This window comes from Stegodyphus dumicola, chromosome 4 (genome assembly GCF_044657685.1).
Source record: "Stegodyphus dumicola isolate Sdum_Otavi_A_Nest chromosome 4, ASM4465768v1".
Taxonomy (NCBI): Eukaryota; Metazoa; Arthropoda; class Arachnida; order Araneae; family Eresidae; genus Stegodyphus; species Stegodyphus dumicola.
This window is the reverse complement of record NC_140771.1, coordinates 138,443,501-138,465,381: the sequence shown is the minus strand read 5'-3', so window position 1 is coordinate 138,465,381 and position 21,881 is coordinate 138,443,501.

Here is a 21,881-nt window from a genome sequence, read left to right as displayed (position 1 = left end):
CGAACTAATAGATGGTCTATTATTCTATACAAAAACTACGAATTCCAACAACGAATTTCGACCTGTTATCCCAGCTAGTCTTAGATTAAATATCCTGCAGGAGCTCCATGACAGCCCTTTAGCTTCTCATGCTGGTATTCGAAAAACTATACAACGCGTACGCGAGGCAGTCTACTTTCCTGAACTGCAAAAGTTAACAAGGGCGTATGTCCAGTCCTGCCCAACATGTCAAGCCGTTAATTATATTAATTTCCGCCCGGCCGGGTTTCTAAATAGTATTAAATCCGAATTTCCCAAAAAGTCAGTTAAATAAAAGTCGCTATCTCCTTGTTATAGTTGATCATTTTAGTAAATGGACCGAAATTGTTCCCTTAAAACGAGCCTCCGCGAAATTAGTTACCAATTCTATTTTAAATAAATATATTTTAAAATACGGGGCGCCCCTAAAAGTTATATCGGATAATGGTCCTCAATTTGTAAGTAATATATTTGAAGACAAGTGCTAAAAACTGGGCATACGTCATTTAAAAATGGTCCCGTATCGGCCGCAATCAAATATAGCGGAACGGGTCAACAGAAATATAGTGAAAATTATCTGTAGTTATGTTAAAAATTTTCATAAAAGCTGGGATAACTATGTCAATGAATTTGCTTTCGCCCTTAGGACCGCAAAACATGATACAACGGGCAAAACTCCTGCTGAGTTATTTCTAGGCAGAAAGATTATAACACCGTTAGATAAATTATTTTATTAGCAACAAAGAGCCCCAGAATTTAAAATGGGTGATATAGAAATATTAATTAAAGAAGCAAAAAAGAATACGGAAGTAGCACAAAGAAAACAGATGCTATATTATGATTTAAAACGACGGGGAGTAACTTATAAAGTACGGGATGAAGTTTTAAAAATTAAGCATTCACTTTCTTCTGCACCAGAAGATAAAACTGCCAAATTTTTTCCACGATTTGAAGGACCATATGTTATAGAAAAAATAACTCACGCTGTTGTAGTGTTAAAAGCCAGAAATGGTGAAACCTGTTCCGCAAACATTGATCAAATCAAGCCCTACTTCGATCGTAATAAAATGCAAATCTTTTCAGATCTTTTGCAGGATCCGGCACGGCAGACACCGCAGGTACAAGTTCCAGAGGTGGAAAAACGACAAGTACAAGGGCAAGCCAATGAGAGACAGAAGCAAGTGAAAAGAAAATTGCCCCGCGGAAAAATTGAAGGTAACAAGAAAAAGAAGCCGTTCCACCGTCCAGAAAACAGAGTTCACGAACACCCCCAGAATGAAGAAGGGAGAAGGACGACGTATGTGAAGAGGACCAGGAGAAATGACGGCAACTATAACCCGGCTTTAAAACGGAAGATCTACTCATCCGACAGAACTCTCCGCAGCAAAAGTCGCCGAACTGCAGAAGGGCCTTCACCGGCGGAGGAAAAGATACAAGGAAAATTTGAACGGCCAACAACGAGGTCCAAGCAGGATCACGACAGAAGTTTCCCGGTTTCGCCAAGACCAGCTGCCTTCAAACGGCCAAGACCACAAGCAGAGGAGAAAAGGAAGGTGTTCAAGGGTGGCCGAACTGGTGCAAAACGGAAGCTTCCAGGGGAAAGCACTGAAGGGCGAGCCCGTACAAGAAGGAGGATAAATCAAGCTACTATCTGCAGCACCTTTAAAGACTGGGCCCAGAAAAGGATGTCTGAATATTACAAAGATAAGTAAAATTTTATGTTACTTTACAAACTTAAGTTAATCTTTCATTCTTACTGCAAGTGGCAGATTTCAAGAAGTTTTACCTCATGCGAGGTCTACCTTTATCGCCAAAAGGGCGAGAAATGAGTTGTGACCGATTTTCTTATTATGTTTTTCAATTACTCGCGCGTAAAACTAAAGTTGATGTATAATAGCGTTGTGTAAAGACTTAAATATTGTAAAAAGTTATTTTATAAATTTTATTTAAAACATTCTAGCAAGAGAGAAGTTTTAGTCTGAAAGACTTTTTGAAATGTATTATTTCAATGTAGAAAGAATTGGCACTTGCTTTGAAAAGAATAGAAGTTAACAATGTACTACTAATGTATGTTTTCAAATCTGTAAAATTAACGGCATGTTGATATGTTCTGTTATTTTAAATGTTAAGAAATACCGTGATATGGTAAAGGTGAAAGTAATGTTAAAAATTTGTTATTCGTGTGACTGTAAAGACTAAATCATGGCGAATATGTGTTAAAGGTTGAATGAATGTAGTTAGGCTCTCTGACGCTACACTTTAGAGTTAGCCACTTTTAGAATAGTACCTCAGGGTTTAGAGTTGAAATTAGGGTGTGTTAAGAGGTCTCGTTATGTTGAATTTCAACACGTTAGTGTTTGGATTGTAGGAGGAAGTGTGGCACACGTAGACAGAAACACATTCGTGTTTGGTGTTCTTTTACAACACATGTCAGAGAGCACGGGGAGAGATAATTAAAATAGTCATGAATGAAATAAGAATGTTAAGAGAAGTATATTCTATATGTTATTTGCTATGTCATTGTGTAGCATTTCATTAAACTAGTTTTCCTTCCAGATCTCTGGAAGGAACCAGAATTGAATAAAGCTCCTGTTTAGATGCAGTACAGATGAAAAAAAGATTGTTGTATATCCTGGGAGCTGCTATTGTAACAAATTTCTTTCTTTTAAATTTCTAGTTTCTAGCGAAGTTATGTTTGTAAAAGATTGGCCTCGCGTTAGATTCTAGAGCTAAAAGTTTTTAACAAGGTCGTTTTAGACCTCAGTTTCAAACTAATTAACTCTGGCGGGAAGTATGTAAGGATCTTAAGTTTTACTAACGTTTATTTTATTTTAAATCTGTACTATCACTTCTTATTTTCTACTTCCGGCCAGAATTATAAGCGTGAAGGTTTTTATGCAAAGTTTGTCTGGCGAACGCCAAGTATTTAAGTGTGGCCTTTTTGCCAAGCGAAAGAGAGGAAGCAGTGAGTCAACGCAGGCCGCTTACCTTAGAAGTTACGCAGTTGCTGTTTGCCTTCCAGGCCAGAGGTTTTAATCCTCTTGATAAATTAAAACGTATTGTAGTGTTCACAGTCTCTGTGCTACATACGCTTCCTGTTATTATAAGGCCAATCTTCCACGTGTATTATTCTAAAGTTAAATTAGAGTTTAGTTTTATTTTTATACTTTTACGTTAGACCCCGAGTGGCGGGTCATTGTATTCCGAAGTACGGAAGTTATTGTATATAGAGAAAAATAAAGGGTTTTGTATACCCTTCGTCTGTATCCTGTCTACTTACCACAATTAGTGAACATAGCTTTAGTAAGCTCTCTGTTCCGAGTCAGGTCCTTGTATGTTCCCGAAGAAGGTTAGAAGGAACATTGAACCTGATAAACTGTTATTTCAAATTTCTTAATTATTGTTGCAGACTCTAATATATCATACGAGTTATTCACTTTCCTGCTTCTTATACTGCTTTTTCTAATTTTATTACAAAAAATATGAAACATTCTAATTACAAATACGTAAGTATAATCTATGAAATCACAAACCTAAATAGAAGTTTTAAGTAAATATAATTATAGAAAATTCAATATGAATGACAAATATTCCTTGCCAGAGGCCTATATACTAACAACGTTTCTTACAAGAGTTTTTGAGCTTCTCTATTCAGGAGAATCTAAATTTTATGTAAACCTATCATTAATCCCATGTAATCTCACTTTCAATTTTTACGTTTTAACATTCAACTCTTCAACTTATTAATAAAAATATCAACTTATAAAGTATATATTTTGCAGAAATGCGAAATTATTTCTGATCCTTTTTCACAAAATAACAGTTTTGCTGAATTTATTGAAATGGTTTACATTAAAAAATACCTAAATTAGCAATTAATGAAAAATCCTGTTTTTGATTTTTCTATAATGACAACCTAACAATAGTTGGAATAATAAAGAAAACATTTGTGAGCAAAGAAATATAATTAGAGATTACTATAAAGAAATATAAAGAAATATAATATTAAGTAAAATAAACGAATAAAATAAAAAAACGAAAACAGTAAAAGTCTTAATACATTAGAATTGCGTTTAGTATTAATAAATTACAAAGAGTAAAATTATATTTTTATTTGTGTCAAAATGCTTGCCACTTAAATATTAACTTTATTAATGCTGTTAATTTTGAGTAACTTCCGTATTTATGTTCTGATTCATCAGTAACAATTCATATTCATTTTTCCAATATGGCTGTTAGTCTTATAACAAATATAGAAAAATATTGGAATTTCATTTGTAGAGAATCGCTCTCCTTTAAATATTGAAGACTATGTTAAATAATATTTTGAAAGATATAATATAAAGTATACACACTTCGAACGTTAAATTTGCTTTTGCTTTTCAATTCATTCTTAAAATTTCATCTAACGTAAAAATACGTCTGCATTGCTATAACTTTTTAATATTTGTGAATATTGGCTTAGAATGGAAGTTTGTTAATGGCTTAGAATGGAAGTGTAATAAGTGTAATGTTTTATATTTTGTACGGGAAGTAAACAATTGTGTATATTTTTAAAAAGAACGAAATAAAATAGTATCAACTTGATTTGAATAGTGGCTGCTAGTAGTTAGAAGCTGATCAGAACGTCGAGAGAGAAACTGCATTTGTTACAGGATAATGATTATGGCAGTTTAAGATGACGCCTTAGAAACTAATGCTCCAGCGACATCTATCGTCTAATTAAACGGTTTGCGAGATGTGTCACGCGAAGCTTATATCGCTTAGCTGGGCATTATCATAACAGGAAATTAGCAGCTTTGCCATAAATTTCCCGTAGAAGATGTGAGCTTAGTTCTGGAAATAATCAGTATGATAAATCAATAATTTACTTAAGGACTCTGTGTTATCTCCATTTTTAATATATCTTCATATGAGATATAGATACAACATATGAAATTTGAAGGAATCAGTGCACCGTTTGGAACGAAATAGAGAGACAAAAATGTATTTATACTCTTCAAAGCTTTTATGGAATTATAATGCTGTAAGGATCTTAAGTTTTACTAACGTTTATTTTATTTTAAATCTTTACTATCACTTCTTATTTTCTACTTCCGGCCAGAATTAAAACCGTTAACTTATTTATGCAAAATTTGTCTGGCGAACGCCAAGTACTTAAGTTGTGGCTTTTTGCCAAGCGAGAGAGAGGAAGGAGTTAGTCAAAGCAGGCCGCTTGCCTTAGAAGTTTTACTCGGTTGTTGTTTGCCTTCCAGGCCAGAGGTTTAAATCCTCGTGATAATTTTAAACGTATTGTAGTGTTAACAGTTCTCTGTACTACATACGGCTTCCTGTTAATATCCGGCCAATCTTACAAGTAGGCCCTTGTTGATTATTCCAAATTTAAGTTAAAGTTTAGTTATATTTTTATATTCTTACGTTCAGACCACAAGTAGTTGGTCTCTGTATTCCGAAGTACGGAAATTATTGTAAAGAGTGAAAAATAAAGGGTTTCGTATACCCTTCCTGTGTATCTTGTCTACTTCCCACAGTTATTAAACATAGCTTTAGTAAGCTCCCTGTTCCGAGTCAGGTCTGTGCATGTTCCCAAAGAAAGTAAGACGGAACATTGAACCTGATAGTGGCGCCCAACGAAGAAGAATAAGCATGGCCGAGTTTCAAGAAGAACCTGTGCTGCCTGCAGAAGCGGCTCAGAATCCAGAAATGCCAGCTGCCGCCCTGGAAGGATTTGGTTACATCGTCCAGACCATGCGCGCTTCGATGAAACCAGAAGCAACATTTAATGGAAACTCACCGGTAACCAGTTTTTTGGAAAAATTGGATGACCACTTCATGCTCTACCCCGTGCACGAGTTTCAAAAAGTTACCTTAGCTACCAGCGCTTTGAGGGGCCAAGCGCTTAACTGGTTCAAATGTATAGGCAGAAGTCTCTTGGGTCAAGCAGGAAGTCCCACCTATACTTACGAGAATTTCAAGACAGCCCTAGTAAAAGCCTTCCCTGTCGTAAGGGATCGTGCAAAATTAGAAACGGAACTTTTCAGCATATATCAGCAAAGAATCGAAAATCTCTCAAGCTGGATTTTAAGAAAAATTCACGTCTTCAAACTCTTGTATGGAAACCGTCCGGATCCTGAGATAATTCAAGTGATTTTGCCGAGGTTACTTCCCCAAGTGCAAGACTTTATTGAATTAAGAAATCCGACTACACTGGAAAAGTTATTTGAGCTAGCAATCCAGTTTGAAAGTAGAAGAAATGCGGACATTGAAAGAAGACGCCAATATCAACAACGAAACCAATTTGGTGCGCCAAGACCACAGCAAAGTCAAGCACACGGCTACGGAAGCAAAGCGAATCAGTGGGCAAGGAAACCCGAGCATTCAAAAACAGCCGGCGAAAGTCGACAGTTCAATAGCAATCCAGGAAAAAAGTCTCAAGGCCAGTGGAAAAAGAAGGAAAGCATGGAAATGAAAAATGATTTAAACTAAAACGGATTTCTGCTGACGGGAGGGTGCGGAAATCCGAAGGCCAAGAAAACCCCTCTTCAAGTTAAATACAGTAATGGTAAAAAATTTGACTCTTCCGAAGATTGAAGTGTTGGTGAATAATATCCCAGCCACCGCACTCCTGGATACAGGCGCGCAGTGTTCCTGTGTGGCAGAAGATTTTTTAGGAAGTATTTTCGTAAATATCGCATATATAATTCGGATAATACGACAGTGTTAGCTGCGCAAGGAGAAATATGTAAGTGCATAGGTAAATTACCGCTATACATCCGTATCAAGGACGAACAAGTAAAGGTTATGTTTTTCACAGTAAAGAACCTGCAAGCACATATTATCTTAGGAATAGATTTTCTTTCAGAGGCACAAGAAACGCTAGATTTTAATGAAGCGTTCCTTAAGCTGACGATGAAACCAGTTCGAGAAGAAAAGGCTGAACCGCCGATGTTAAACCTTGACCACCTGCCTAATGAAGAGCAACGAAGAATCCGACAAGTGGTAAGTGAATTTGCTTCGTTATTTAGTGATATTCAAGGATTTACTCAGGTTACTAACCATAGTATTGACACCGGAGATTCAATGCCAGTTCGCCACAAAGCATACCGGTATGATAAGAATAAGGAAAAAATTATAGAATGGCATATCACCGATATGCTACGTAAAAAGAGCATAACGCCCATCTCAAGTAGCTAAGCTAGCCCGGTGGTTTTATGTAAGAAAAATAATGACTATCCATTGACACATCCAAAAAGGTGGCGATTCGCTATTGACTACCGTAAATTAAACTCCATAACTAAATATCCGGTATATCCGTTACCTATTATTGAAGAAATTCTAAGGAACATAACATCGACCAGATATATGACGACTTTAGACTTAACGACTGGTTATTTTGAAATAGGGGTTAGGCCTGAGGACGTGCCTAAGACTGCTTTTATAACCAAGTCTGGCACTTATGCATTTCTGCGTGTGCCGTTTGGCCTTTCAGGGGCACCGGCAACATTTCAGCGATGTATGGACATTGTGTTAAGGCCTGTTCTTGGAAAGTCCACATTTATCTATTTAGACGATATCATTATTACTAGTGATAATCTCGACCAAAATGTACAGGATTTAAGACAGGTGTTTTCTTTATTAAATGAGGCCGGTCTAAAAGTTAATGTCGAAAAGTGCAAATTTGCACCCCCTGAATTAAAATATTTAGGTTACAAAATATCTCAGAAAGGAATCGAGACAGAAGAATCAAAAATAATTGCTGTACAAAAGTATCCGACTCCAAACACGGCGAAGAAGCTCTCTTCTTTTCTAGGACTTTGTTCATATTATAGGTCCTTTATAAAAGATTTTGCAGCTATTGCTGAACCATTGTTAAAATTAAAAAGGAAAAAGGCAAGATTATCGTGGACGGCCGAAGCCAATAGTGCGTTCGAAAAATTAAAGCAAGCATTAAAGCAAGCCCCTGTGTTGAAATTTCCTGAAAAGGATGAGAATTTAGAAATTTCAGCGGATGCTTCGGATTATGCGGTAGGAGCGGTACTTTCACAAAATCAGCAGCCCGTGTCATTTTTTAGCCGAACTTTAAATCAAACACAAAGAAACTATTTCGCGACCGAGAGAGAGGCACTTGCAGTTCTGTTAGCAGTGCAAAAGTTCCGAGTCTATTTTGGAAAGGCGCCAATAACATTGTACTCTGATCGTGCGGCGGTAACTAGATTGTACTCAGGAAAAAACTTATCCCCAAGGTTAATAAGATGGGCACTCAACCTACAAGAATATAATCTGGTAATCAAGTGTACCCCCGGAAAGGAAAATATCGTAGCAGATCCCTATCCAGAATTAAAATAGATTAAGAAGGTAATACTGTAAAGGTGGCAATGCTCACTGCATGTACAATAAATTCCCGAGAAACTGTAAGAACCGAACTGGGTAAGGATCCTGAGTTTGGAAGCATTTGTGAGTATTTAAAGGATCCTGAAAATTTTAGCCACCAAGATACTGTGGCGATAAGAAATAGGGCGGCCCATTACGAACTAATAGATGGTCTATTATTTTATACAAAAACTACGAATTCCAACAACGAGTTTCGACCTGTTATCCCAGCTAGTCTTAGATTAAATATCCTGCAGGAGTTGCATGACAGCCCTTTAGCTTCTCATGCTGGTATTCGAAAAACTATACAACGCGTACGCGAGGCAGTCTATTTTCCTGAACTGCAAAAGTTAACAAGGGCGTATGTCCAGTCCTGCCCAACATGTCAAGCAGTTAATTATATTAATTTCCGCCCGGCCGGGTTTCTAAATAGTATTAAATCCGAATTTCCAAATGAAATAATTGGCCTCGATTTATTGGGCCCTTTCCCAAAAAGTCAGTTAAATAAAAGTCGCTATCTCCTTGTTATGGTTGATCATTTTAGTAAATGGACCGAAACTGTTCCCTTAAAACGAGCCTCCGCGAAATTAGTTACTGATTCTATTTTAAATAAATATATTTTAAAATACGGGGCGCCCCTAAAAGTTATATCGGATAATGGTCCTCAATTTGTAAGTAATGTATTTGAAGACATGTTCGAAAAACTGGGCATACGTAATTTAAAAATGGTCCCGTATCGGCCGCAATCAAATATAGCGGAACGGGTCAATAGAAATATAGTGAAAATTATCCGTAGTTATGTTAAAAATTTTCATAAAAGCTTGGATAACTATGTCAATGAATTTGCTTTCGCCCTTAGGACCGCATAACATGATACAACGGGCAAAACTCCTGCTGAGTTATTTTTAGGCAGAAAGATTATAACGCCGTTAGATAAATTATTTTATGTGCAACAAAGAGCCCCAGAATTTAAAATGGGTGATATAGAAATATTAATTAAAGAAGCAAAAAAGAATACTGAAGTAGCACAGAGAAAACAGAAGCTTTATTATGATATTTCACGACGGGGAGTAACTTATAAAGTAGGGGATGAAGTGTTAAAAATTAAGCATTCACTTTCTTCAGCACCAGAAGATAAAACTGCCAAATTTTTTCCACGATTTGAAGGACCATATGTCATAGAAAAAATAACTCACGCTGTAGTGGTGTTAAAAGCCAGAAATGGTGAAACATGCTCCGCAAACATTGATCAAATAAAACCCTACTATGATCGTAATAAAATGCAAATTTTCAAAGATCTTTTGCAGGATCCGGCACGGCAGACACGGCAGGCACAAGCTCCAGAGGTGGAACAACGTCAAGCACAAGGACAAGCCATTAAGAGGCAGGAGCAATTGAAAAGAAAGTTTTCCCGTTGGAAAATTGAAGGTAACAAGAAAAAGAAGCCGTTCCACCGTCCAGAAAAGAGAGCTCACGAACACCCCCAGAATGAAGAAGGGAGAAGTACGACGAAGGCAAAGAAAGCCAGGAGAAATAACAGCCACTATAACCCGGCACCCAAACGGAAGATCGACTCATCGGACAGGACTCTCCGCAGCAAATGTCGCCGAACTGCGGAAGGGCCACTAGCGGCCGAGGAAAAGATACAAGGAAAATTTGAACGGCCAGCAACGAGGTCCAAGCAGGAACGAGAAAGAAGTATCCCGGTTCCGCCAAGACCACAGGCAGAGGCGAAAAAAAAGGTATTCAAGGGTGACCGAACTGGAGAAAAAAGAAAGCTTCTAGAGGAAGGCACTGAAGGGCGAGCCCGCACACGAAGGAGGATAAATCAAACGAGAATCTACGCTACCTTCCAGGACTGGGCTCAGAAAAGAATGTCCGAATATCACAAAGATAAGTAAAATTTTATGTTACTTTGCAAACTTAAGTTAATCTTTCATTCTTACTGCAAGTGGCAGATTGCAAGAAGTTTTACCTCATGCGAGGTCTACCTTTATCGCCAAAATGCGAGAAATGAGTTGTTACCGATTTTGGTATTATGTTTTTCAATTACTCGCGCGTAAAACTAAAGTTGATGTATAATAGGAATGTGTAAATACTTAAATATTGTAAAAGTTATTGTATAAATTTTATTTAAAACATTCTGGCAAGAAAGAAGTTTTAGTCTGAAAGACTTTTTGAAATGTAGTATTTCAATGTAAAAGAATTGGCACTTGCTTGGAAAAGAATAGAAGTTAACAATGTACTACTAATGTATGTTTTAAATTGCGTAAAATTAACGGCATGTTAATATGTTCTTATATACAATGTGAACTGTTATTTTAAATGTTAAGAAATACTGTGATATGGTAAAAGTGAAAGTAATGCAAAAAATTTTTTATTCGTGTGACTGTAAAAAGACCAAATTATGGTGAATATGTGTTAAAGGTTGAATGAATGTAGTTAGGCTCTCTGACGCTACACTTCAGAATTAGCCACTTTCAGAATAGTACCTCGGGGTTTAGAGTTGAAGATAGGGTGTGTTAAGAGGTCTTGTCATGTTGAATTTTAACACGTTAGTGTTTTGATTGTAGGAGGCAATGTTGAACACGTATACATAAACACATTCGTGTTTGGTGTTCTTTTACAACACATGTCAGAGAGCCCGGGGAGAGATAATTAATATAGTCATGAATGAAATAAGAATGTTAAGAGAAATATAAATATGCATGTTACTTGCCATTTCATTGTGTAACATTTCATTAAACTAGTTTTCCTTCCAGATCTCTGGAAGGAACCAGATTTGAACAAAAGCTCCTGTTTAGATGCAGTACAGATGAAAAATTGGGTGTCCATGGAGCTGCTATTGTAAGAACAATTTTTTTTTTAAATTTCTAGTTTCTAGTGAGAAATGTTTGTAAAAGATTGGCCTCGCGTTAGATTCTAGAGCTAAAAGTTTTCAACAAGGTCGTTTTAGACCTCAGTTTCAAACTAATTAACTCTGGCGGGAAGTATGTAAGGATCTTAAGTTTTACTAACGTTTATTTTATTTTAAATCTTTACTATCACTTCTTATTTTCTACTTCCGGCCAGAATTAAAAGCGTTAACTTATTTATGCAAAATATGTCTGGCGAACGCCAAGTACTTAAGTTGTGGCTTTTTGCCAAGCGAGAGAGAGGAAGGAGTTAGGTCTGTCGAATCAGGTCTGTGCATGTTCCCAAAGAAAGTAAGACGGAACATTGAACCTGATAATGCTACTTGGAAATAGATATTACCTATTTTTAAAGCTATTGTTGTAGAATATTTTCGTCACTATCTCTAAATTTATCTGAGTACCACGACTAAATAAGCTATATAATTTCAGATATTCAACGGAAGATTCAACGGTTATTAACGGAAGCACAAAAAGAGTGCAGCAAAAGAGTAACGGCAAAAGAGTGCACAATATATCCCATGTAAAAGTACTGCTGGGCTTTATAAATTCATTTCGAATCTATCATATAGGTAGCTGCGCTATTTCAGAAAAAATTAGAGGAAATGCATCACTGGAATGTCCCACAACATTTAGCAATTGTAGGAAATTTTTCAGACAAAACATAAATAAGGTCGTTCGCGCATTTTCTGCACCGCATCACCTCCTAGGCATACTTTGTAGTGTAGAGTGAAAAGCAGAACAAAGCTGGAAAATTATAAAACGGAATTGTGAGATATTGAGAAATGTAATGTTTTGGAATTGCATTTGAAGATCTGACTGCGTATCATAATTTTTCCACTGTATGACTCGTGTTCACTGCATCAGCTATAACCTGAATAAGTGTCGTTATTTTATTACGAAGGCAGTGGATAAAAGGAAAGTATAAATTATGATTACTCTATTTTAAATTACTAAAAATTAGTGCTTAAGGTAATAGCATCTGAAAAGCTTCGTATTGGAAGGTAAGTTATTTTTACTGAAGGAACAGTGGAAAACTTTGTAATAACATTTCGCTGGTATTTATGACACGAAAAATGATTAAAAGCTACACGAACCTCTTTCAAATAGCTATTTTTGTCAAGAATAAAAATGGAATGAATTATCACAATTAGTGGGTCTTATAAATAAACGGCTAGCACACTTAAGGTGATAACTGTCTGTTTAGTTAACTGACATAAAGCATTCTTATCTTTTAAGTAAAATTCTTTGTTTAGTTAAGGACATGCTAAGAAACCGATTTACAGGTAATATAATTTGAAAACTTCTAACAAAACAGAATTTCAAAAGAGTAACTATTTACTGAATCTAAATTTTAAGCTTGTAGAGTTCTTCACTTTGTAAATGCTAAGTTACAGTTGAACGTGAAGAATCTTAAGAATTGTTAAGCGAATAATCGCCTGAGTTCGTGTGACAAGAAACAACAAGATGGAAGGATAAATAACATTTTATTATTCACATAAAATTTAACAGAACTCCGTCTTGGAGTGTACAATAAAAGCCAACACTTCGGCTTGAAATTAAGAGGCTAAGAAGTAAACTAAAACTAATCTAAACTAAAGAGATATAGGCGAAGCTATCAAGATGCTAACCGAGTTGGCCCTTTAAAGCTAACTGACTGCGAAGCTATCAAGGGCCTGAGTACGGCCGAGCGTAATAACAGCTTTGAGAGAGAGTAGCCAAAAGGCAGACGCGCGCTAATCAAAACCTCTGATTCTCTCTCGCTCAGCAAGTAAAACTTCGCGGTTAAATACCGCTCTTCCTCATTATGTATTCAGACGTAATTATAAAACTACGTTCTGGCCGGAAGTAGTAATTTGAAGTTAAGAATTTGACAGGAAAGAAGTTTAACTCAAAATTTAACTGTTAATAAAATTAACATAATCCTTACGAGTTAAAAATAAAAATTAAAAAGAAAGGGAAAATTTCTCAAATAATTTGATGATGTTTTAATTATAAACAGTACTTTTTATTCTATTTCTGTGAACAAAGATCGAAGCATTCAGTACTTCGCTCAATCATTCAACTAAATTTAGAAATCACGAAAATATATTTTACATGTTATATAATCATTATCCCTTGATTTTACATTTAATAATTACATTATTTAGTTAGAGAAAAGCAGTAAGAACTATTTGCGCCTTTATGTCTATCTAGCTTCTTTTAATATTCTACAGGAAAATCCGGATACAGTCCACCGTTTAACCGACGAGAAATTTTAATGGCATTAAAGATCCTAAGTTAAGAAAAAGGATATTTTTGTACTAATTTTAACGGATATTTTATCTTAGACGATATTAACATCCTAAAGGCTTAAAGAAAAATTTGCTCTATGAGTGTTTTTCAAGGTTACGGCGTTTTTGGTAATTTAGACGTGGATATTTTCTATCCCCAACTTTCGGCTGAGTTTTTTATCATTCCCAACATCGTGAATTTCTACCATGTTTATCTGTGATTATTTTCTCTTGCAACAGAAATTGAATACAATTCTGATTCAACAACCAATATCTGTAAATTAATTTGAAGTCTTGGAATAAGGCAATATCTAAAAATTTACTTTTCTTTTTGTATTCCATTGTGTTTTTACTCATGAGAGCATAATTTATCTCCCAGTAAATAATTAAGCCTTAAGATAAAGAACTACTTATATGATGCTTATACTGTCTTCATCGTTTATTTTCAAGTAGTTAACGTTTTTTTTTAAGTTTATAGAAATAACTTTGCTTTAATTACTACATAAGTTACAGTAATGTTAATTAGAACATATTTCTTAAGTCATTTCTTCTTTTCCTTTAATGTAGTATCTTAAAAGTTTCATTCCTAACTTTTTACAGCATTTAATGGTTTAGAAATATTTTGGTTTACTTCAACTAAGGCAAACAGTGAATGTATTTAACTGAACTGTTATTTGCATCTTTCAAGCTAGAATACAAAATTTTGGGGATTAAAATCTATACATTACTCCTATTCGAATTTCCCCTTATTTTAATTTGAGGTTTATGGTGTATGTGTGAAGTGAATGAACTACATATGACTACATAAAGTTATAAGTTTTTATGTAGTTTCGAAAAACATAAAGTTATTTATCGATACGTACAATTTAAGTAAAATGCATTTAAATTTTCGTTTGGGGATGAAAATTCTCAGAGTGATAAAATGTGATTCTGATTAAATTCAGAAATTTCAACTGTATTTTGATTACAATGAAAAAAGTATTTTTCCCGTCGTTATTATGTTATTAATAGTTAATTCGCAATTAATTTTTACTTCAGAACTATAAACTAACTCAAATATTTTTGGTCAAGCATAAAAGTGTTCTTACAGCAAGCGACTGCACTTATGTTACAAAAACAGTATGGTTTTGGACATTCCAAAGCGGTCGCTTGAAAAACGCAAAGGTTGAAAAAATACATCTAGAAAGTAAAAAAAAAAAATTCATTTAGTTATGTAGAGAAAAACAACATTCTCAAAAGTGTTTGAGAAAAAGAATGCCTTGAAAGCATTTCCCCTTCTTCGAAAGCTTGTAAAATCGATGAAACACTTCCAAAGCAGTGATCTACAAGCAAACATGGATTTACAGCATCGCTTAAAGTTTTGCCTGTGTTAGGAGAAAAAATATTACAGCCAAGGAAAGAAAACTCGTATACTCTTGCAACTGAATGGGAAACATGTTCAGTATGTTGCTAGAAAAAGACCTGAAGCACAGGCATATAAAGAAGGGAACAATTTAATGGCGCTGTTTTTTACCACCTCTTCATTTTCTCTCTAAATCTTCATTTTCATACTGTGTTAGAAAAGAAATTACTAATGGGTTGTTACCAAGCGGTTGAAAATATGTTCACCGAGAATTATTAATCAGTATTGTTAGTATCTGTATTATAGTACCATAATCAGACCATTTTTGCACGCTATTTAATAAAAGATTGTTAGCAATGCTTTGAAATTCCAGTTCTCATGAAATCAAAAATTGTGAGTTTTCGTCTAACTACATATTTCTTTTTCATTATAATTTGTCTCAGCCTACTGTGAGCAAACACGACCAAGTAATATTTGTGACGAAAATTTCACATAAATAAGTTTCATTTCAATAGGGAAAACAGTTAAAAGCACAGATAAGCGTAATAACTCATATTATAAATAATGAAAAAATAACATTAACAATTCATCCGTAATTTTAAGCAATTGATTGTAGAATAGGTTGTAAGGTATCTGACGTTTATTAACCAATTATAATGATTTTGATCTTCACTATAACTTCCCTTTTCCGTATTCCTCAGCAAAATGCATATTAGCTTTGGATGTATTTAAGCTGAGGGATTTGAATCTTAGTTGACAGGGCTTCCAGCTATGGCGCTTACTGTTAATATTCCAAGCGAACTCCGTTTCAAATTAATATTCCAAATTTAGCATTCTGGCTAGCCAATGAATTAAACTGCGCACCGGTAAAATACTTTGAGCCAGCTTATTCTATTACATGTGTAGTCTTGGATTATGTTATCAGCATTTGAATTTAATATCTATAAATGCTTAATTTAAATAGTCATGAGTGGTGATTTTATCGTTAGCACACATTATGCTTTTTATATGCAATTTAAACCAAAATAAGAAAAGTTATTTTCAACCTTTTTCAGTACTTGTGAGTATCTAAGACATAGCGACAACTCGCTATCTATTTAGTAGGAATTGCAGGACTTTCACTACAGCTTCATTTATAACATTGGCCCTACAAATTTTATTCGATCATGTAAATTAAATTAGAATTTTTGACAAGAAGAATGTGCTTCGAAAGAGTATTCAGCTAATATTACTCTTGTATTTCCAGACGAATCAACGGAAAGCAAAAGATTAATGGCTGTGCATCTAATTTGTTTTTAAGATTTGGCAGTTTATTTTTAATACATGATTTAAGAATGCTGATATATTCCACATTATGTACAATTAAATTGCCAACAGTTGGAAATAAAAACAGTTCCTAAATATTGTGGCATCATTAGCTATTACAGATATTTACCGTGTTTTCTTCTTTTTGCATTATTATTTCTTCTTTTTGTATTTTGCTTTATTATGATAATGATAGTACTTTTTCCATGGTTTCCCAATACATTAGCTTTTTTAGATAAGGTCCGCTTAGTTAACCCCCAGTTAATCTGGAGTCAACTATATTCTAAGTAATCAAACTTACATATCAATGTAATAAGTATAATTAAAAGATAAAATGCATTTAATGTGCTTTGAAATTGTTGTATCTGTTTCCGATATGGTAAATATAAAACTGTTGTTCTTAGAAAGTTCTTCATGAAGGCAAATTTCGTGAAGAACTTCCGCCTTATGGCTAGCCAATGAACCCTCGTTATCAGCCTTTAGCATATAATCGTCGTGATCTTTGTTTACCTTTTTAGGGTGTTTGTAAAACGTTTTAGAAGATTTGCCAAAATGTTCCATTTAAGGAAGGTTTCAGTCGCTGTTTTTTTTAATTTAAAACATAAAAATAAAAAGAACAATTTATGTTTAATTTTTCCTCTTTTATAAAAAATCAAATTTAGGCTTTTTTTATAGTCTTTTAGGGAGAATGTGTGGGCTTTTCATAATTTTTTAGTCAAAATTTCGTGCATATATGATTCTAAAAAGAAAAGGAAATAGTTTACTTTTATGTAAAAGAAGAGGAAACTCACTGACGTGCCCTTAATACTTGGAATTTTCTACTCTGTACATGTGTATATTTGTTTTATGAAACAAGCTGCATTTTAATTCCATTTTAATAAAAAATTCTCAAATCTTTTAATTGATACGTGTCATAATTACTAAGCTTTCTCCATCCAAGATATGAAAAGTTATAAAAAAATGAGTTAAGTAAAATAAATAAAGAAGTAAGCAATTACTATTCACGTCGATTTCGAATTCCCTATGTACATTTCCTGATATTGGCATATTTCACAAATTTTCCGTGTTATGGTTAATTATCGCTTTGCGTGACTTAACTGATATTCAGAGAACGCTCTTTTTCTCCAATTAACTTGTTTTCTAAAATCAGTAAAATTTATTAAACATTGCTTAAAGCGATTTCAAATATCATTAGCGACGATTCTCGATAGTATCTTTTCAGATACTTGTATGTGGAATGATATAAGAGAAACACTGAATGCCATTGATAAGTACCCAAAACTTTAATGAGTGTCAAATACTATTAAGTAGGCTACATAGGGTAAATGGGAACTACATTTGTAAGCAAGGTCCCGAATTTCTTTCAGAATTAATTTTGCTCAAATATTTTGAAAGAGACAAAGGTAAAGTTTTAAATAGTGCAAGGTAGAAATAGTAGAAATTTGCATAAAAAGATGCAGAGTAATGTAAGAGTTTTGTTATATTATTTACAAATGATGTTAAATAGATACATAATCACAGATATCTAATACAGATTTTTTTATGTTATTAACTTTCAGTTATAAAGCTCTTTTTTCTCGAGACGAATTAATAATTGAATACAATAAATACTTTTAAATTTAGCCGATAAAATATTTTATCATAATATTTAATTATATATTTATTAAGAACACCGTACTTTTAATAGTAAAATTTTTCTTTCACATGGATAAACGAAAATAAGTAGCATTAAATAAATGCATGATAGTGAATAATGAATAAAATTCTGCTTGAACCAGGCTTGATTATATTTGAGTTCTAGTCGCTAAAACGGATTTAAATAAACTGAAGTAAGAGCACTCTACTAACAAATACCAAAAATTTGTGCTAGTAAATGAAAATCAAATTTTAGGTGTGAATGCGTGTTGGAAAATTAAAACTGAAATTACTTTTCTAGCTTCTTTTGTTTTTTCCTTATTTTTGCAGTGACTTTTCTCTCTTATCATTTAAATACTTATTCAATTCCATCTTATTTATTGATCAAATTATACATCTAATAACTTCACACATTTTTGATTTAATCTCCGTACTTCTTCAGGTAAGACCTCAGAAGAGATTCTTAGAATGAAATGATAATTTAACTATAAATATATATATATATATATATATAACTTCAAATCTAAAATCTTCAGATTATAGTCTTTACATTGTAAGTATCCTAAGTTTTACTAACGTTTATTTTATTTTAAAACTGTAGTATCACTTCTTATTTTCTACTTCCGGCCAGAATTAAATACTTTAACTTGTTTATGCAAATTGTCTTTCTAACGCCCAAGTATTTAAGTTGTGGCTTTTTGCCAAGAGTTAGAAGGAGATTTAGGAAGCAAGCCGCTTGCCACTGCAGTTCTACGAGTTTTCAGTCAGTTGCTGGTTGCCTCTAAGGCCAGAGGTTTAGCCCTCTTGATATTTGAAAACTTACTGTAGTTTCAGCAGCTCGGCGTACTACATACGTACGCTTTTAAATAAAGGCCAGTTTTAGTGCTAGGCATTTATATACTAATTCAAAGTTATCTTTTTCGTTAGAGTTTTAGTTAGCAGTTTTATATTCTTGCGTTCAGACCACAAGTGGTTGGTCTCTGTATCCCGAAGTTCGGGAGTACCTGTAAAGTATTGAAAATAAAGGGTTTCGTATACCCATCCTGCTTTGTGTTGTCTACTCCATAGATTGTTGAACATAGCTTGAGTAAGCTCCCTGTTCCTCTTCAGGACACATCATGTTTCAAAACAAATCAAGAGAAACACATGTCCTGACAACATATGAAAACAGAAATAACGAACGTTTTAATTTTCTACCATTTTAAAAACACTTTTATTTTTCCTTCTAGAAATTTGCTCACCATATCTTGAAAAGTTGTCATTTTGAAAGGCTTATTACAACTTCATTCTGACATTTTTGTCTCATGGAGCTTGTCTGAGGCAGAATTACGCTCACAGAGGCCTTTAAGACGTTTGCCTTTGACCCCACAACAACATCGTAGTCGTCTGGAGTGGTGTAGCAGCCGATCATCATGGCTGATATCAGACTGGCATCGTATAGTGTTCAGTGATGAATCCCACTTCACTATTGAAGCACATGATCACCGTGTTCGTCTCTGGAGAGGAAGGGCCCAGCGGACCCAACCAGCCTTTGTTTTACAAAGGCATACAGCTATAACCCCTAGTATGATGGTGTGGGGCGCTATTTCTTATGACAGCAGGTCATCTTTAGTCATCTTCCGTACATGTATAACAGCTCAATGATATGTTCATATTATCCTGCGGCAGGTTGCATTACCCTTCATGGCACGTCATCCTGGGGCCATTTTCCAACATGATAATGCCAGGCCACATACCGCTCTCACATCTCTGGACTGTCTCCGTGCGGTTGATTCTTCCTTGGCCAGCAAGGTCACCAAACTTTTCACCAATCAAGTATGTATGGAACATGGTAGGCCACCAGATTCGGGGACCACAAAATATTGCAGATCTGGAGCTATAACTGATGAATGCCTGGCAGAATGTGTCGCAGGATGACTCTAGGAACCTCTATCACTCCTTGCCTCGACGAATTCATGCATGCATTGCCGCCAGGGGCGGTTCGACCAAGTACTAATTTGAACACTCATTGAACACTCATTGGGTGATTGTGAGCCGTGAACAGGTACTATGACCTTGATTTTTTAATCATTTTATTATCTGTGTATGAGCTATACACATATTCAATTTGATCAAAAACAACCACTTCCTTCATGGGGCTTCGATATTTTTGCAAAAGAGTGTATATCATAAGTTATCTCCTTATTTTCAATTTTTATTCTCTTATTTCTATTTTGCTTGACTGTAAGAATTCCTTTAATCTCCTGCGTGATATTCCATGATTTGCTTGTAACTCATAGCAGGAAATCTTCTTTTTTAAGTATAACTGCATTACTAGTACAGCGAAAGCCACCTTCAGCCAACTAGCTTTAATTTCAGCTATATTTCACTTAGCTGTACTAACGGGCTTAACATGTATTTCTTTTGTCTTTTGCAGGTAACTGAATTTTACAATTGGAAGCAAAAGAGGGATTTGGCTGGTATAAAAGGTGCCTAGTGGTGCGTTTTTAGGAGCTCAGCTACCTTCAAGAGAACCAGATTTTTTTTTTTTTTATCATCATAAGGAAGTGAAAGAAAACTTTCGAGTGTCGCTAAATCTCTCAGTACTAAGCTACAGACAGAGTGCAGGAAATCAAATATCTCTGTTAAGACGGAAGCGAATATCGATGTGTATACCAAAATCTGGTACAAAATCTTTGTGTACAAAGAATACCAAAATCTTGGTGAAGAGAAATCAAGAAATACGGATAAAGTATATGTGAAGTGGCTGATTTGGAAAGCTGATGTCATCGAGATATTTTGCATTTTCCGGCAGAATATGATGGATATGACTAGCGTATCACAAGAAGATAAAGAATATCTTAGGTAACGAAGAGAAGATCGTATGAATTCATTAATGAGTGGAGTAGACAAGGTTTTCGCCTCAAAAATAAAAATGAAGAGTACGAAAGAAGACAAAAATAACTGATCTAATAATAATAAATATTGCAAAGCTATCACTGTAATCAATGAGACTATTATCCTGGAAGTCTCATCTCCACCATCATCAGCACCTATTGACGAAGAGGCCGAGTTTACGCCTCCGCAACGAAACAATTACATTCAGTTGCTAGACTAAAAACCTTTTGATCAGACACTCACTTCTACTTGGGATCGAGAACAGCTTTCTATTGTACAAGAAAGTACATTATTTATAGCAACCGTAAAGAGGCTCGGTCACGGTGTTTAAAAAATGTTCGTATATTCGGCTATCATTTAACGAGCTCCGGTGATCAATAGAAGTAAAATGGCAAAGAAAATCGAAGAGTGGCTCCGTGAAAATATCACGGTATGTCTCTTGATATTGCAGCATCAATACAGGGCTTATCCAAGGAATGGACAAGAATTGAAAGGGAATTCGGAGGAACATGGTTCCGGTTGGCTTGCACGGTTGACGTGTAAGGTGTATTTTCATTTTATGACAGTTATTTTAATTTTTAAACCATTTTCTTCAATTCCTTTTTCTCACTTATAACTCCCTACCAGGATGAGGTTTTAGAATCGCGTTGAATGCAAATGAGTTAGCAGTAGTATTTATTGAAAGTTCAATTAACTTCGATACAGAGTGCTAGGAGCACTTAATGGCGCGTGTTTGCCTTCTGGCTAATTCATTATTGAAGCTGTTACGCTCGGAAGTACTATATGTGCCTACTAACATTCGCCGGCTAGTTTAATTTAAGAACAAACTACGTTAAATAATTGTGTCTAGCTTCGGCTAAAAGTTAGATTAGATTTTCATTTCCTTATTCTGAGTTAAATCCCGAGTAGAGGCTTTCCTGTAAGCCCGAGAAGGGGGCCGACTGTATTATTTATTTCAGTGAATAAAAGGGTAATTTAACCCTTTTCGAGTCTGCGTCTTAGTTGTCTGAACTCAGCGATAAGTCGCTACAAAGTTCATTTGGTTCCTCGACGTTTCAACACAAACAAAAGGCGAGGAACATCCTATTTGGCGCCCGAAAATCCAACGAACTAGAGCATTAGAGAGTGGAAAATTTTCATTGAATCCTC